The 6,461-nt window shown below is 39.3% G+C and overlaps 1 protein-coding gene across 2 annotated transcripts in view; it reads right to left on the bottom strand.

Annotated features, from left to right (window-relative positions):
- CUNH2orf15 (chromosome unknown C2orf15 homolog) overlaps window positions 1-6,461 on the bottom strand; it is a 14,870-nt gene that overhangs the window by 6,203 nt on the left and 2,206 nt on the right. The window contains exon 3 of one of the 2 annotated variants that reach the window (XM_040454006.1): window positions 5,468-5,607. The exons of the other annotated variant lie outside the window; for it this stretch is intronic. The gene's annotated coding sequence lies outside the window, so the exon portion shown is untranslated. The remainder of the gene's footprint in view (window positions 1-5,467; window positions 5,608-6,461) is intronic. 2 annotated transcript variants of the gene reach the window in all.

The raw sequence follows: 6,461 nt of genomic DNA, 5'->3' as shown, positions 1-6,461 counted from the left end.
TTTCTTTCTTTCTTTCTTGGAGATAGAGAATCCCAGGCAGGCTCTGTGCTTTCAGTGCAGAGCCCAATGCTGGGCTGGAACTCACCAACTACGAGATCACGACCTGAGCCGAAATCAAGAGTTGGATGCTTAACCGACTGGACCAGGAATGTGTCCAGGCACCCAACAATGTATTATTTCTTTAATATTTAGGCACTGTGGTATCTGAGTTTAGAATTCCATCCCTATCAAGCTGTAATCATTTTATTGACAAAAGATCTCTAATGATATCATCTTGAAACCTTAATCCGTATGTGTGATTGAATATCAGTATTTACAACAGAACAAAGTCCTGGGCCTGTTGCAGTATCCTAAACATACCAGTTACTCAAATACTGTTAATATGAAAATTAGGAAATGGCTTTCTAGGAATCAGAGGTAATTTAGCTAAAGTTTGAAAAGATCTCTCTGATGATATTCTAAAATGTTAGGTCTCCCTGTTTCTTAGATCTGGAAACTGAAGTGAATATTTTTTCTCATCAAACACATATATAATACTATCTTCAAATTAGTAAAATTGAATTTATTCTATTCTTTGGTCTGTCCTCTTTGATTATTTAAAAAGGAAGTACTCTGGGCATAAGACACGAATAAATGCTTTTCTAAAGAAGACACCCAGATGGCCAACAGGCACATGAAAAGATGCTCAACATTGCTCATCATCAGGGAAATACAAATCAAAACCACACTCAGATACCACCTCACGCCAGTCAGAGTGGCTAAAATGAACAAATCAGGAGACTACAGACTCTGGAGAGATGTGGAGAAACGGGAACCCGCTTGCACTGTTGGTGGGAATGCAAACTGGTGCAGCTGCTCTGGAAAACAGTGTGGAGGTTCCTCAAAAAATTAAAAATAGATCTACCCCTATGACCCAGCAAAAGCACTGCTAGGAATTTACCCAAGGGATACAGGAGTGCTGATGCATAGGGGCACTTACCCCAATGTTTGTAGCAACACTTTCAACAATAGCCAAATTATGGAAAGAGCCTCAATGTCCATCAACTGATGAATGGATAAAGAAGATGTGGTTTATATATACAATGGAATACTACTTGGCAGTGAGAAAGAATGAAATCTGGTCATTTGCAGCAACATGGATTGAACTGGAAGGCATTATGCTGAATGAAATAAGTCAGGCAGAGAAAGACAGATACCATATGTTTTCACTCATATGTGGATCCTGAGAAACTTAACAGAAGACAAGGGGGGAGTAGAAGGGGGAGAAAAAAAAGTTACAGAGAAGGAAGGAGGCAAACCATAAGAGACTCTTAAATATTGAGAACAAACTGAGGGTTGATGGGGGTGGGGGAGAGGGGAAAGTGGGTGATGGGCATTGAGGAGGGCACCTGTTGGGATGAGCACTGGGTGTTGTATGGAAACCAATTTGACAATAAATTATATTTAATATAAAAAAATAAAAGGGAAGTACTGTTGTCAAAAATGTTTAACTTGAATCTAATTTTGAGGATACAATCAGATAAACCCAAACTGAGAGATATTATATATATAAAAAAAAATAGCCTGTAGTCAAAAATGTCAATGTTTGAAAGACACAGGGAAACTGAAGAATTGTTCCAGATTAAAAGAGACTAAAGAAACATGATTTCCAAATGCAGTTAATGATCCTTTAGTTGTGGGGGAGGGAAATGTACTATAAAGGCCATTTCTTGGACCACTGGAAAATTTGAATATTGATGGTTTATTAGATAATAATATTGTATTAACGTTAAATGCCCCAAATGTAGTACCTACTATGGTTATATAAGTGAATGTCCTTATTCTTAGGAGATACATGCTGAAATTGGGGTAAAAGATCTTTCCACAACTTGTTTTCAAATATTCCAGCAATAGATACAAAAAGAAAGTAAAATATGAAAAATGTTAACAACTGTTGAATCTAGGTGAAAAGGGTTAAAAAAATTGTTCACTGTATTATTCTTGTTAAATTTCTGTATGTTTCAAACTTTTTCAAACTACAAAGTTGAAAAAACTTAAGAATATACAGTTGACCCTTGAACAATACAGGTTTGAACTGCATACGTCCACTTATGTGTGAATATTTTGTCTTTTCTTTTTTTTTTTTAAATTAATGTTTATTTATTTTTGAGAGAGAGAGAGAGTGCGCAAGCAGGGAGGGGCAGAGAGAGAGGGGGAGACACAGAATCTGAAGCAGGCTCCAGGCTCCAAGCTGTCAGCACAGAGCCCAATGCGGAGCTTGAACTGCGCAAGCCATGAGATCATGTCCTGAGCCAAAGTCAAACACTTAACCCACTGAGTCTCCCAGGCACCCCTGTGAATATTTTTTCAATACATACAGTATGGTACTGTAAATGTACTTCCTCTTATGATCTTCTTAACATTTTCTTTTCTCTAGTTTACTTCTCATAAGAATACAGTATATAATACATATATAAAATATGTGCTAATTATTTATATTATTGGTAAGGATTCCAGTCAACAGTAGGCCATTAGTAGTTAAGTTTTTGGGGGATCAATAGATACATGTAGATTTTCAACCACATGGGCAGGGGAGGTTGGCACCCCTTAACCCTGCATTGTTCAAGAGTCAACTATAGTAACAAAACTCTGTGAAACATTATACTGCATATGAAATCAACAATGGTAAGATAATGGTAATATATAGATTCTCAACAAGCACATTAAATTTCAGTTTAATAGCAAAATTGAGGAAGAACCAAATGCAATAGGGTATATTTGGCCCTCTGAGTGTCACCTTCACTTGTCTGGAATCTTGAGGACATAAAGAAAGAACAAGTATATTTGGGACCTCTTTGGCCTGGCATTCAGATAGCCATTCAAGAAAATTTTTTTTAACAGTTATTTATTTTGAGAGAGCAAGCATGAGCAGGGGAGAGACAGAGAGAGGGGGTCAGAGGATCTGAAGCAGGCTCTGTGCTGACAGCAGCAAGCGTGATGTGGGGCTCAAACCCGCAAACCATGAGATCATGACCTGAGCCTAAGTCAGACACTCAAGTAAGAAACTAAATAAATTTGACATATACACACCACAGAGAGACTTGCCTTACCAGACATTAAGATATGCTACAAAGTCAAAATAAAAAAATAGTCTAGTACAGGCGCAGGAACAAATAAAGGACCAATGAAACATGACAGAGTTCTAATTTGGACCTAGTTGTGTGTAGGAACTTCATACATGGTAAAGGTGGCACCATACAACAGACTAAGTTTAGACAGAACAGACTAAGTTTAGTAGTATAGTACTGTCAATACTGGCTCACTATGTAGATGCAAATAAAGTAGGATCCCTATCTTATATATAAAAGTGAACTCCAAATGCAGTAAAGACCTAAATGTGAATTGCAGAACTATAAACACAGTTTTTAAAATGTAGGACAATATTTGTTACCTTGGGTGGAGAAAGAGCTCTTGAATAAAAACTAACAAGCTTAAACAGGAAGAAAACGGATGGATCTGAATACTCATAATTAAGAACTTCAATAAAGAAACTATAAACAGTTAAAAAGATGAAAATTGGAAGTTGTGCTGTACAAAGCGGACAAGGAATTTACAGCTAGAGTATAAGAATAACTACAAATCAACAAGAAAATGGGAAACCCAATAGAAAAGTGGACAAAGGATATAACGATGTAATTCACAGATTGGGGAATCCCAAATCGATAACAAGTACATAAAGAGATGTTTGATCTTACTAGGAGTCAGAACAATGCAAGTTTACCACCATCAGAATGACAGACTCTAGGAAGGTAGATAACATGGAGTATTAAGAATACAGGATGACGAGGGGTGCCTGGTTGGTTCAGTTGGCTGAGCATCTGACTTCAACTCAGGTCATGATCTCACAGTTTGTGAGTCTGAGCCCCGCATCAGGCTGTGCTGACAGCTCAGAGCCTGGAGCCTGCTTCGGATTCTGTGTCTCCCTCTCCCTCTGCCCCTCCCCTGCTCACTGTCTATCTCTCTCTCAAAAATAAATAAACATTAAAAAAAAAAAGAATACAGGATGACAGGAAACCTTGTACATTGCTGGTAGAGTAATTTTTAGCTCCAATTTCATATTCTACATCCAAACCTTCAGTGAATCCTGTTTCTATTTTTACCCTTGCCCAACCCTTCCTATTGTGTATTCTTCAAACTGTATTTGGAATGAGTTTTTTTTTTTTTTTTTTAAGTAGGCTCAATGCCCAATGTGCAGTTTGAACTCATGACCTTGGGATCAAAAATCCCATGATCTACCGACTGAGTCAGCTAGGCATCCCCTGGAATGAGCCTTTTTAATAAAGTGTTAAAAAAATTTTTTTTTAATATTTATTCATTTTAGAGAGACAGTGTGAGTGGGGGAGGGGCAGAGAGAGGGGGAGACACAGAATCCAAAGCAGGCTCCATGATCATGACCTGAACTGAAGTCGGGACACTTAACCGACTGAGCCACCAAGCACACCCCTGGAATGAGCCTTTAAAAAAAATTTTTTTAATGTTTATTTATTTTTGAGAGAGAGAGCGAGCATGCATGAGTGCATATGCATGAGTGCATATGCATGAGTGGGGGGAGGGGCAGAGAGGGAGGGAGACACAGAATCTGAAGCAGGCTCCAAGCTGTCAGCATAGGGTCTAACGTGGGGCTTGAACTCATGAACCACAAGATCATGGCCCGAGCCAAAGTCAGACACTCAACCAACTGAGCCACCCAGGTGCCCCTGGAATGAGCCTTTTAAAACATAAGCCAGATCTCATCAATACTCTGCTCACCACTCTGCTCTAGGTACTTTCCATGTCAGAGTAAAAGCCAAATTCTCTACATTTTGAGTCTCCAGCTGTGGTAAGGAGAATAATGGCCCTTAAAGATATATTCACATCCTAATTCCCAGAACCTGTGAATGTCACATGGCAAGGGGAAATTAAGGTTGCAGATGGAATTAAGGTTCCCAGCCAAATGACCTTGAGGTAGGAAGTTTATCCTGGACTCACTGGTCATTACCACTCTAACCACAATGGTCTTCACAAGTGAAAGAGGGGAGGAATGTCACTATTAGAATGATGCAATGTGGGAAGGACCTGACTGGCCATTGCTGGCTTTGAAGCTAGAAGGAGACCACAAGCCAAACAAAGTGGGCAGCCTGTGGAGGCTGGATTCTTAGATTCTCCCCAAGAACCCTCAACAGGAATACAGCTCTGCTGACACCTTGATTTTAGTCTAGTGAGATCCATTTTGGACTCCTGACCTCCAGAGCTGTAAGATAGTAAATTTGTGTTGCTTACATAACCACTAAGTTTGTGGTAAATTGTTACAGCAGCAGTTGGAGACTAATACAACCAGCTAACATTCTCAAATTCCTCTCTCATTCTGCCCCATGATCTTATTGCTATTCCTCAAGAATATGCTATGCCAAACCCTCTTCTGCTTTAAGGTTCATGCATTTACAGTTACCTCAGCCTGAAGCAATTATTGTGCAAAGCACTTCTGTTGGGGATGATTACTAACATGGGGTCAGAGGCTATCAATAGCTAGCTGACTTTGAGCCCTGAGGGAGGTAACAGGGACCAGATTTATCTTCATGTCTTCAACATCTAAAAAAAAAAAGACAACACATGAAACAGTGGTTTTTAAATAACAGACAATAGGCAGTGCATCCCTAAGAGATCCCTAAGAGAAAGGAAATAAACGCTCACTGCCTGGAAATTTCAGGCTTCAGCACAAAGAGGGGGAACCCAAACTGTCTGGTTATTTCAGTGAGTTAAGGAGATAGGAGTTCAGAGTCTGCAGAGACCAGGGTCACTAGAATTTGTGGAGAGAGGAGAGAGGTACAGTGAAAGAAAGAGCTCCAGAGATCTGCAGAGAATTCCCCACAATTCTTTGGCTGAGTACTGATCAGGAAACACATGTGCAAGAAAACTACTGAAGCCTGGGAAAGAACCACCAAAAAGTAGAAGGCCAAAAAGTCCATAGATCTTACACAGGGCCAAAAATGCAGTTCCCACCAGCCTGAGTATAAAGAACTCCTAACACAGGGGACATTATACAGAGTCCTCAGAAAGGTATTGGCTTAGCAATGGGGCCAAATTAGCCCTGAGAGTATTTTGGACCTAACAAAGCTTAAAAGCAAGCTTCTAAAGCAGTGCTGTCTGACAGAACTTTCGTCAATGATTGAAATATTCTATATCTATTGTCCATTATACTAGCCACTAGCCACATGTGGCTTTTGGAGTTTGAAATGTACATAGTACAAATGAGGAACTGAATTTTAAGTTCTACCTAATTTTATTAATATAAATCCAAAATGCCACATGTAGCTAGCTAATGGTTACTGGTTTTTTGTTTTTTTTTTTAATGTTTGTTTATTTTTGAGAGAGAGAGCATGGACTGGGGAGGGGCAGACACACACACACACACACACACACACACACACACACACACACACACA

Source organism: Herpailurus yagouaroundi, unplaced genomic scaffold, assembly GCF_014898765.1.
Source record: "Herpailurus yagouaroundi ecotype Mexico unplaced genomic scaffold, PumYag 210, whole genome shotgun sequence".
In the NCBI taxonomy this organism is placed as follows: Eukaryota; Metazoa; Chordata; class Mammalia; order Carnivora; family Felidae; genus Herpailurus; species Herpailurus yagouaroundi.
This window is presented reverse-complemented; position numbering and strand designations above follow the sequence as displayed.